Here is a 12828-nt window from a genome sequence, read left to right on the forward strand (position 1 = left end):
CAACTCTTCAGCAAAATCCACTCAATCGACCAGATAGTTACTCGATCGAGTGAATTGTCTTTCTGCAACTTAAGGATCGAGTAGTAAACTACTCCATCGACCAACTTGGGGTGTAGAAACCACTCGATCGAGTGGAAAAACTGCTCGATCGAGTGCTTCATCTTCAATTCAGCTCAAGTCCGCCACCAAATGCCTCGTAATGCGTGCCACGACGCTTCCAAATGCAGTATCTCACTCTGGAACAATCTTGTCTCCTCTAAATGCATGCAAAAAGGACGAAAAAGGGTACGATTCCACTACTTTCGCGATCATTCCTATAAAAAGGACAAAACGCACCAAAGTAGCCAATTCGGGGCAAAATACCACAAAAATAGTATAAAAATACATAGAAATACGTGCTGAAATAGGCTAAAAAGACTATACATTAGGCACGTATCAAATCTCCCCAAACCGAACCTTTACTCGTCCTCGAGTAAACTCAAAACTATACACTAATGGAACGGAAATGATAACTCAGAGCTAGCTTAACTTGTCTACTGGAACCAATTTAATGCAACAAAAATTAACAGTTAAAGCTAAGCAGTCAATACGCAAACGAATTATAAGCTGTTCAGAAATATAGCTGAGCTATCGACCTTGCAAGACCAATAAAATCGGACTCTCTCGTGGTCACTCTTCTCTCATGAAGCAAAGGGTGGATATTATATGTAAAAGAGAGAAGAAAAGACAGTCACTCACCTAACTGCGACCTACATAGCATGCATGCAACAAAAATGAAAGACAATTCAAGTACTAATGCACACACTCCAACCAATAATGTCCGTCACAGCCGAGGGCTTGAAAATAATATGGGAATAGTGAGGTTCAGGTGAGAAAGGCAAAACATGTTATGGAAATGTCGAGGTAAAAGCGTCAAGCTAGTTCCTAACAGGACCATAATAAACCATCCTAACAGGACCATAATAAAACTCACTAGACTCAAAACACAATCTCCTCAAAAATAATGGGATAGAACGGAGGAGTCAGACGGTCACAAACTTTCCTTTTTCAAACACCGTCTGAAATAACTTACTGAAACAGTCAACTTTTTTTTTTCAAACTTTTCTTTTCTTTCTTTCTCCTTTCTGATTCACATCCAGCTTCCTTTTTTTCATTTATTTTTCATTTTTTTTTTCTTCTCACGTCTTTCTTATTTTTTTCTTTTTCAATACTCCTCTTTTTTTTTCTTTTCCTCCTTCCTCTATACATACACCAACTCCGAAACAAGAAATACGGACCAAACTGCAATGGAAAAAACGTACCAAAAAAGAACATTCTAACTAGCTTGACTAGGCAGGCTTAGTTTGGGATGTAGCTAATGGGTCAAAAGGCAAATTTGTCTAATGTGGAGCTAAATGTGTGAAAAATATAAGGAAAGGGAAAATTTGCAAGACCCTCCTTGCCTGTGACACCAACCACGAACCCGAATATGTGCATTTGACGAGAAATTGAATGTCAGAAATGTGCAAATAAGATGAACATACTATGCAAGGAGTACTACTCAAAATTTCTAATGAACTGGTCATGGGTGTCACCAGTTATGGGCTCTAATATCTAAGAATTTTTAAGTAGTTTGCCAATTTATAGGTCGAGTCTAAACAGTCAGCTTATATTTGAACAGTAATTCGTAGATTATGCGTATGACAAAGCTAAAAACTATCAATAAAAGTGCAAGGCTCAAGCAAATTGACAAGTTATAGTGCAATATCATCACGGAAATCTACCGTTCCGACTCAACCTATATGCAAAAATAAACGTGAAAATGTTTTGATTTTTTTTGAAATTTTCTAATTTTTTTGGATTTTTGATGGAAAATAAAGAACAATGCAAGCTGAAAAGTAAACGTGAATGCGAAAACAGATGCAGATGCAGACTCAAAAGGATGCAATACCCTCCCCAAACCAAAACGGAGAACGCCCTAGTTGTCCTCCAGCATTCACCAGGCAGATATATACAGGGGAACGGGAATATACAACCAACAAAATAAAAACAAAGAAATAAAGGAGACAAAATAAAAGAGTGAAAGATACATACAAAATACGAACTTCCCAAACCAAATGAAAAATCAGGAAGTGAGTAGACCAAAGAGCTACTACTCGTCGTCGTCCTCTTTGTCACGGAGCTCCTCCGCCACTACCCGGTACTCCGGGTCTTTCTCCTCCTCTCTCCTCTTCCGCTCCTTCTCCTGAGCTCTCTCCACTGCCACCTCTGGGTCCTCGTCCTCCTCCTCGTCAGAAACCGGGTACCCCTCAGCTGGGTACTGGAAGAAGGAAGAGTGTGGCCAATCCTCCGGGATCGGTCTGTGTCACCGCAAGTGGTACTCGTACAAAGGGTGTAAGGCAAGAGCCATGTCCCTCTCCATACGAGCCTGGCGCTCTGGAAGCTCAATCAACAAGCCATAAACTGCGCTCCTTGGTCCTGGACCGCGGGCGCTACAAAGGGAGGAGGTGGTCTAAAAGTAGCCGGGAAGACCGGCTCAGTCTGGTCAAAGGGAGGTGGAGTGGGAGTGGTAGTAGTAGTGGGAGTAGAGGTCGGATCGGGAGTAGCCGTGGAAGGCTGGGTACTCCCTGAAGGTGTAGACCCCTCTCCAGTCTCAAGTCGCCGCTTCTTAGCGGCGGGTGCAACAGGAGGTGGATGTGGTCGGAGGGGAAGGTGAAGGTCAGGCAGTGGTGGCAGACGGTGGCCCTTTGCTACAGTGGGCAAGGGTTCTAGACGGGGGAGACTGTCACAAGGTAAGTCAACAGACAAGGAGCCGTCAATCTTCCAAGTCCGGTGGTCTGGGGTCAGCCAGTGCTAAGAGAGCATGGCATCCAGACTTAGTAACCTCTCTCCCGTGAGGTACTGCAAGTCAGGTGGCCAGGTGGGGTAAAGGCGATGGGCAAGAATGGTGGGTATGCCACCGCATGTAATGGTTCCTGCCTCCTTTAGCCCCTGGTCGTGGAGGTACAGGGCGGTCAAGTGAGATATGTTGAAGGTAAAAGGACCCTCACAATCGACGTTCAGATAACCGCCCAGGATGGAGAGCTCGGTGTTGGTCATGTTGTTCGGCTCCTTTCGGCCGAAAATAGAGCTCCCCAACAGTCTAAGGAAACAACGGACGGGGGAAAGGTGGACCTGATGGAGCTTTCGCCCCTGAAAAGTGGTCTGGGCCAGACACCGCCAAAGCTGCCGGTAGACCTTCCTCGGGGCAGCAGTCACGCCCGTAGAGGAAAGGTCAAGTAACCTACCAAACTCCGCTAATGGCATCGGAAAATTCCGGTTAAACAACCGGAAGGAGACTGAAAGGCTGTCAGGGTCAGTCTTGTGCGCATCAGGGGAGAAGGTGAAAGAGCTGAGAAACTCAAGGCTCAGCTCTAAAAAGGTACGACCCCTCATAGTGTTGAGGCCAGGCATCCCCGTGACCCGTAATAAGTCACAAACCGACTCGTAAATGCCGAGTCTCTCTAGTGCCGATTTATCCAAAAATCGGTAAGGTACATGTACACACTTAAGCAGGTTATAAAATTTCGTACGGTGTAAAGCATTGACGAATAATACCTGCGGGTAGTCCGGGTGAGGGTCGAGGGAAGTGTCATCTCGGACCGTGACGGTGCCAGAAGTAGAGGCAGAAGCAGAAGCGGCAGCTGTAGAAGTGCTAGGAGCGGGAGTAGAAGTGACAGAAGCTGGCGTAGCTCGAGACTGTCTACGACCCCGGCCTCTGGAATGCAAGGCAGCAGCCCGCTCTCGGACGGTGTAAAGAACCAAGGCAGCTGCTGCAGTTGGCGAGTCCGCCACAGGTGCAAAGGTAGAAGCTGGTGCAGAGGTAGTGGCTACTGTGGTCACCACTGAAGAGGAACTAGCAGCAGTGCTAGCTGTGGTGGTGACCGTAGAGGAAGTGGTAGCCTGAACTGAGCTCGCAGTTGGGCTCACTGGAGTAAAAACCATCCCTACAGCTGAAACAAGGAAAACTGGGGCTGCAGTGGTGACTAAGGAGGTGGTAGTGGCAACAGCAGGGGCCACTGACTCACCCAAGGACGGGCTGGAAGTAGTACTGGTAGAAGGTAAAGTACTCGACTCCATTCTGAAAATATAGGGAAGGGGTGTGATAAGAAAAACAGCTGCTAACCGTGGCTAAAACAACAAGTAAAACCAGCATGTGATAGCATATAAACCGCACTACTAGTCGAAAATTTGACTTTACAGCATACAAATCCCAACGATCCTCAGAAATTCGGAACTACAGCATGCAAATGGTGATAGGGGACGGGCAAAACAGTTAACAACAGCAGCACATAAGTAACACTGAGGTTAACTAAAGCAATGCAGTATATAACCGTCTGACAGTCGAAAAATTCGACTAAGGCAGCCCTAATCGCGAGAATTTTGCACGAAATTTGAATGGAAACATGTTAGGCATCGACAGGGTGTGATAGCGATCTAAACAAAAAGAATTAAGCGACAAAGAAGCTAATTTAGACCGAATACAGCAGCATTCACCAATAGACAGTCGAAAAAAATCGACAGTCCAGCACCCAAATCGCAAAAATCCATGTAAAAATCGAACTAAGCATGCAAAACAACGAGGAAGGGGGATCATGATCATCAAGCAAGCTAATTAAGGGCATACAAACACAAACAAGTCGAAAGAATTCGACTAAACATGGATATTGAAACCCTAAATCAATTTTTACCTCATAAAATTCCAATTAAACGAAATCAAAATACAAAGCAGGTAAAAGAAATGCTTACCTGATGAGAGTTATCCTACAATTGCAATTAATCTCAAATAAACAAGCAACAATGGCGAATTTTCCGTCGAAAAATCCGCAAACCAAAAAACCCTTTTAAAACCGAGATAAACAACACAAATGAAGGGGAAAATAAGGGGCTTTTGAAGATTAATATGCAAACAATGAAATGTAGGAAGCGGATTTGGTGATTTGGGCAAGAAAATGGGGATTTGGGGGAGTTTAAATCGCAATTAGGGTTTTGTTAGACGAAAATTAGGATGAAATGAGAGTTAGAACAAGAACATAAGAGTTTAAGGCGAAAAACTCCCGGTACACTGTTCATTTCACTCGATCGAGTGGTTTTAAACCACTCGATCGAGTACTTTGATGGTCCAGGTGCTTGGTCGAGTGAAATTCTACTCGATCGACCAATCCCATTTATTGCTTTACTCGATCGACTGGAAAAAGCACTCGGTCGACCAACTTTTCACTCGATCGAGTACAAAAAGTACTCGATCGAGGACTTTTCTCGCGTAAGCTCTTGAATTTTCGTCTTTTCTTCCTTGGAATGCGTGAAACTTCCCCAAACCTGCATAAAAACACACGCAAGAATTTCCCAATGTACCAAAAACGCATAAGAACAGTCTATAGTCTTACGTCTATGCTAAAAACTGTCTAAAACTAATTGTCCTAATTAAAACGCAATAAAAAAAATTCAAAAAAAATTCAAAAATTATCTATTATAAAGTGTTACACGGGGCATTTCCCCGTTTAATTCCCAACAAATTTCAGTAGCCCCTTTGTGGGCTCCTGACTGGAGGACGTCACCTCAGCAACATTGACTGTCCTCTTCAACTTCCATGAGCATGAATTATCACTTGAAACGGTAGGAGGGGAGTAGTTCACATCCATGTAAGCGTGAGCTTTCCTCGTCCTTGCTCCTCTATCACCGTCTTTAGCATCCTTATTTCCAATTTGATCGACTTTGATTACACCAAGTCCCTTGACAGCTCCTTCATTGCTCTCATCTGTACCTGCAGTAAGGAAAACAGACGAACTTTCCTCCTTTTTGCTCTCAATCTGAGGCGGAGGGTTAACAATAGCAGCACAATTCTCCAAATTTTCATCTGGAGTGTCAACAATAGGACTAATAGAAGAAAGAGCATTGCAAGGCTGGGCTTGCATGGGAGCTCTCCGGGACTTGGACTGATGAAAAATCAGCTCCTCGTCCCCTACCTGAAAGGTCAAAGTCTTCCCCCCGACGTCTATAACTACACGGGCAATAGACAAAAATGGTCTCCCTAAAATTATAGGGGTGTGTGCATCTTCGGGGATGTCTAAGACAACGAAGTCGACAAGAATAAAGAACTTCCCGATCTGAACAGGTATGTCTTCTACTATACCTAGTGGCCGTGATAAACTAAGGTCGGCCATCTGGACAGTCATGTTGGTACAACCTAGCTTTGTCAAACCAAATCTCTTAGCCAGAGATAACGGTAAGACACTCACGCTAGCGCCTAAATCGCATAGCACGTTATCAATCAAATGCATACCGATATGACATGGAATTGAAAAACTAACCGGGTCTGATTTGTTAGGGGGTAACTTGTTTTAAAATAGGGCTGACCCCACCTCAGTCAAAGCTACGGTCTCACTATCATTAATAGTCCTCTTACGCGCTAAAATTTCTTTCATAAACTTTAAATAAGAGGGTACCTTTGTCAAAATTCAAAGAAAGGCACAAATGACTTCCAAGCTCTTCAAAGTTTGACAAATTTGCCGAATTGTTGATTAGCTTTATCTCGGCCGCCTCGGAAAAGGAACCGTGATAGGTATCTCGAGTCCCTTGTTTCTCGCTTCCAATGTATCTTCCGGTGCAAGTTCTGTATCCTGTGGACGCTTCTTACCTCTCGAACGAGGTCTTTCCGGTGATATCTCACTTAAACGAGCACTAGCAGGCTCTCGAATAAGCTTCCCGTCATCAATACTACTCGATCGACCAATTTGCTCACTCAATCGAGCAGTTTCTTCATCAATGCCAGTCGATCGAGTACAATTTCCACTCGATAGACCAACTTCACTTTGTGCTTCACTCGATCGAGTAGTTAAACTACTCGATCGACCAACCTGTTCTTCCTGTTCACTCGATCGAGTGGAAAAACCACTCGATCGAGGACTTTCATCTTCAGTTCTACTCGATCGAACACCAGATTTCAGTCGATCGAGCAACTGCTTTGTCGTAAGCCCTTTTTTCTCGACAGAACACTGTTCACCATCAGTCTTAGACTTCCTCAGGTCTGATTTCGACACTTCGGGTCCTTCATAAGAAAGACCGCTTCTCAATTCTATCAGATGTACCGTCTCATTTGGATTCTTCTCATTTTGAATCGGTAAATGACCCTGCTTTCTTGTGGATTGATTCGCGGCTACTTGGGCAACTTGGGTTTCAAGTGCCTTAATAGACGCGTCGTTCTGTTGATTTTGTTGATCACTCAGCTGCAACTACTTTGTAATGGATTGCAACATAGACTTTATCTCTCCTATTTTATTCACCCCACCGGAAGATGATGCACCATGGTTAGGAGGATTGAAATAAGGAGGCTTCTGAAAGCCTTGTTGATTCTTGTGTGGAGGAATATACGGCTGCTGCTGATTCGGAGGAGCAGTGGGATTGAGCACATTCTGACTACTCCACCTCAAATTGGGATGGACGTTCGGCTCGTAATAAGTGTTGTTCTGCATGTAATGTTTAAAGGCAGCACAAGACTCATAGGAGTTGGGACAATGATCTGAGACATGTCCCTCCCCTCCACATCTTCTACAGACGAAAGGACCGTCTGACACAGCATTCACCTGATACATCTCCCCTTTGGAACCTCCTCCCAACTCATATTTGTCAAATCTCGCAGTAAGAGCTTCTAGTGCAGCTACAGAAGAAGATTCAGCAGCTCTTCTTTGATTGCCTCTGGAGTTCCCATATTCAGCCTTATGGGTGGCTAAATAATCAATGATCTTCCACCCCTTAGTCTCTCCCATGTTCTCAGCAAATCGGCCATTGGCTGCAGCATCCAAAATAGCTCTCTGATCGTCGTACAGCCCATTATAGAACTGATTGCAAAGACTCCATTTTTCGAATCCATGGTGCGGAATGGTTCGCACCAGCTTCTTGAAGCGGACCCATGCTTCATAAAAGTTCTCATCATGCCCTTGTTTAAAGCTCGTGATCTGAGCTCTAATGGCAATAGTCTTCGAGGCGGAAAAGTACTTCTTGTAAAATGCTAAAGCTAGCGAATTCTAGTTAGTTACCCCATGAGCTTCCCGATCCAGATCCCTATACCACTCCCTTACAGCATCACGGAGTGAGAAAATAAACATAGTTTCTTTTATCTGATCCGGGGTCACGCCAGTTGGTGGGGGTATGGAGCAGCAATAATCGATAAAGGTCTCTATGTGCTTAGCTGCATCTTCATTTGGAGCTCCCCCGAACTGGTTCCTTTCAACTAAGTTGATATAAGAAGGCTTCGGTTCGAATTTTCTTGCCTCCCCTGGTAGTACAAATCCCTTATAGAGATTCGCAACTGTCGGTTCAGAGTGACTGGCAATGGTTGCTTCTACGGCCATAACTGGAAAATTCGGAGATGTGACGGTTTCGGCTGAAGAAGTGGAAATAGGATAAGAATGTGGATTCTCCTCAAATAGCTCGTTCTGAAAGTAATTTGACAGAGTACTCAGCTCTTCCTCTGTCGGCAATACCCTTTGTGATCGTCTCAACTGTAATATCCCAAATATTTTATTATTTACCACTATTGATTTTGATTACTTTATTGTGATATTTCCAAGAAGAAAAAGGAAAGCTTATAAACCCTTGCGTCTTTCTATTCAATTCCGATTTCTCTTCTCATATATATATATATAGTTAACCTCCTAATTTATTTCAATAACTTATTAATATACTTTAACAGCCATCTACTCATTCCTTCATTCATCATCTAATATACCATCCATATGATATGTAGCCATCATCCTAATTAGTTACATAATAAAAATTATCCTACTCTTGTGATTTTGGCACCACGTGGTATTACAGTCTTTGCTCACCACACATCATCAATTGTTTCTGTCTACTTCATGTCTTTGAATTTCGTGGGTTAATTTCCGAGCAAGTTGTAAGTAAATTCTTGATGCGTCTTGAAAAGATAAGGTAACACGATTCTACCGATCCTATTATAATTATTATCGTTCGGGGTTATATGATTATGTGTAATTTATTTGTGTTATATGTGTTTAAATTGATTATTAAGAATGAATGTGATATTATTTTTATACTAGCTATAATATTTTATTGTTAAGTTAGTTAATTGTGAGATGGGTTAAGCTATGTCGATTATTTGAGATATTCAGGATGCGTGAGTTTGAGAATATAGTATTGGTGTAATTAAGAATGATTTATCAATGCGTCCATTATTTGTGTGATTTAAGATTTGGTTAACAGTATGGTCTTTGGGTTAAGCATTATAATGATTTGGACTTCTCCTATGTTTGTCTCCAAGGGTAAAGTAATTGAAGTAGTTTTAATTTAACGACCATGACATGAAACTACGCAAAGATTCGTACATTTCGCAAAGAAAGAATACCATTATGGTTACGAGAATTTTGGCCGTGAATGAGTGATTTTTATCTCGTGACCAGTTTTTGTATTGTGTTTGAATTGTCGCATCCTTTGATCGTGTCTAGCGGATGAGTAGCTTAGAGTTTTACTCTAAGTGTTGAAAAATTCCTTTAATGGAATATTTGACAATATCGATATTGAAATTGAGATGGAAATTGGTTACTGGTATGGAGTTATGGGGCCTATGTGCCGAGTTATGTTTACGGTCCGGAGTGACCATGGTTATGGAGTTATATTATTATGAGTTTGAAATCGATATTGAGATAATTCGTTTAATCTTTTATTTATCGTATTCGTTATTTAATTTAATTCCCGAGTCATTTATATAATTAGAGACGGGTTTTGAGTCGGGTTGGTTAAAATGGAAAATCGCTATATCGGGAAGTTTCCATTTAAGGAAACTTTCCATGTTAGGAAGTTTCTATTTTTAGTAACCTTCTATTTTGGGAACGGGAATAGTTAACTAATCATTTATCATTATTTATCTTTCAGAGGGCGAATTTGTTGTGGAATATTATTGAGCATCTACTTATCTGTCTGCTGCTATCTTTGAGGTAGGGAAATACACTTGACTTATTATCGTTGTTGTTGAATTGTGTTGACTTGATTCATGGTTGTTGATTTACGTTATGATTCATATACGGGAAGGTGATTGACTGAATTGATCGTATTGAGTATGATATCACAACATCGGGTAACCGGCGTGATTTTATGATTTATCAGTTCAATGATATATATATATTGTGTTGCATTAATTTCTTTTGAGCATTCATATGCATTGGAGATGGAGGATGTTGTGGTGATGTGGTGTGGTGATGATGATGGTGTGATAAGGCCCAGGGCGGGTTCTCAAAGCAGACTTGCCCTGGTGTCCTCACCAAGAGAGTGCAGATCGGCTACGGTCGATATATATAGTCTACCGGGGATCGGTATGGCTGGGCGTTCCGGGTTATGAGTTATGAGACTGGTTATGAGATATGAGTTGAGATGGAGATGGAGGTGACGGAGAAGCATGCATATAATATTTTTTTTTGTTGTTTCATTGTTTTCCCTACTCAACCTCGTGGTTGACCCTGTGTATTCGTGAACACCTGTGATGACCCAAATATTGGCGAGCAGACTTGACAGGTTTAAGAGATAGAACGGGAGCTTGGTGGGCGTGAGGCACTGGATCAGAAGACTTAGTAGCTAGATCATCATCTAGAAGACTTTCACTTTTATTTATGTTAGTTCTTTGTAATTTGACGTAAAAGAGGTTTTGTAATAATTAAGTTAAAGTAATTATATAATTTTGCCTTGGAGTTTAATTTGTTATTCACTACCTCGGGAAACCGAGATGGTAACAGTCCGGTTTATTAGGGAATGTCTTGCTAAAGGCTCCTTTATAAACCCGGGTGTTACAAAGTGGTATCAGAGCGAACGATCCTCAGGCCTAAAAACAAATGAACAAAAATAATAAACATAGGAAGAGTCAAATAAAATGAACCCAGGCTAGTAACTGTTAGGAGCCCCTAGGATTGGAATGAGTTAGGGGCCCCCTCAAACCAACCCACTGGCCCTTTCAGTCTAACCTGGTAACCCTTGAGTGATGTAGAGAGTGGGTAGTAACAAAATAAAGGATCAAACCTTGCCTATATTATACTAACAGTTTTGCAGGAGCGGAATGAGGTAAGTAATGATGTGATACACGGTTAAAGATGTGCAATGAAAGAATATGGTTGATATTGGCATGCTGACTTATTTGAATAATTGAGTGAAATTTAGTGTATGGATGACATGAGTTGTGAATTATGAATTATATGATGATATGCATGCGGCTTTCTGATCCCTGAACCCTTAGGTAGAGATATAAAATAATGATACGTTTAATGAGTTGATCATAAAGGCACCATAAGCTATAGCTACCTAAGAGGTTAGATGTAGGAGGGATATGACCATGATTGACTGAAATGGTTAGTAGAGCCAACCAGGCTATGTTGTTACAGGATGAAGAATCAAGTTAAGTCCTATGTGTAAAGCTAGTAGACCGAAACGGGTGTCGTGTCCGTTGATAATTGTTTTGCTGTTATTCTAAGTGTGTATATACTTCTTGTTGAATGTCTTATTCTTTGCAAGAGTTTACTGTTTTGCTTACTAGGCAAATGTGATCGAATTTTGAGATTTATGATTGTTATTATTTTACTAATTGCCTTAGCAATCCATGTCTAGTGGTATGTGGAATGTGTTGCCCTAAGCCATGAATGTATATAGTTGGGTGTTGAAAACTTCATGCCAATTTTTACGTCTAATTATATACATTTAATTTAGTTATAAGGTTATTATTCAATAAGTAACACCTTAGTGATTTCTAGGATATATTTTCGTATTTAAATAAGTTGTGATTGTTACGATGAGAAACTAATGCATTGTCTATACATACATGATTATTGAGTTATTTAGTTGATTTTATTTTCGGTTTCGCAATCTTTACCGTTTTCTAGATGGCAATTACATGTATATGGTGCAACGTGATTTCTATGCCTCAAATGATATGTAACATGTGTTGGAGGAAGAATGGTTGTGTGATAATGTGAAGTAATTTAAAAGAACCAAAAATTTTAATAAATTCCAGAATGTTACCTTGTTTGTACAGGCTGCCATTTAAAATGTGTTCTCTATATGATGGTGAAAATTTTATGTGTGATAACATTCTAATTTAGCTTTTCAATGCTTTTAGTTTCATGCTAATATGAATTATATTTTTGAGAGAAATAAATATTTTAGTTGACAGTGGTCAGATTGTTACTTTGCACAGATTCTGCTTTCACCCATGTTTTTGAAAAAGAAACCATTTAAAACGTGTTTATTGTTTATGCATAATTCCAACTCTACTGTTTAGAATATTCATTCACGCTTTCAAAATGATAAGCCACGTAAAATCTTAACGAGTCGTTATTTAATAGTGATTTTTGCAAGTTGCCTAATTTTCTGTCTAATTGCTGTAAAGTTTTTGTTCCGACCAACTGAGTTGTAAAATTTGTTATAAATAAATTCCTTAAGCTTTTCAATTGATTCTCTTTCCTATGATTAGTTAATTCATTATATTTCCTAAAAACGATAATAGCTCGCGAAATAGCTAAGCGGTTATTTAATTATGAATTTTGAAAGTTGTTGCATGATGTTTGATTGTTGAAATTGTAAGTTATGTGAGTTTCATATAAAAGTTTAATCAAATATGAATTATGTGATGTAACCATGTAATACTCTGATATGAATTCTGTAGCATGAACGGTAGGCATATGATATGAGTATGAACTTTGTTATATGATAATATAATCTTATATGTTTCGGTGAGTTTTATGTAAAGTAGTCTCCATTATACAAACGCTATTACATTGCTTGAATTTTGCCTAGTGTCTTTCTCTAAACCTG

General features: G+C 40.7%; 1 non-coding gene across 1 annotated transcript; it reads left to right on the forward strand.

Moving 5' to 3' along the window:
* The first annotated feature begins 7881 nt into the window (after positions 1–7881).
* LOC141636674 (small nucleolar RNA R71) lies at positions 7882–7988 on the forward strand. Its single transcript, XR_012541272.1, has one exon. It is a non-coding gene; the product is annotated as a small nucleolar RNA R71 (small nucleolar RNA).
* Positions 7989–12828: the final 4840 nt, after the last annotated feature.

The sequence above is a fragment of the Silene latifolia genome, chromosome Y (genome assembly GCF_048544455.1).
Source record: "Silene latifolia isolate original U9 population chromosome Y, ASM4854445v1, whole genome shotgun sequence".
Classification (NCBI taxonomy): Eukaryota; Viridiplantae; Streptophyta; class Magnoliopsida; order Caryophyllales; family Caryophyllaceae; genus Silene; species Silene latifolia.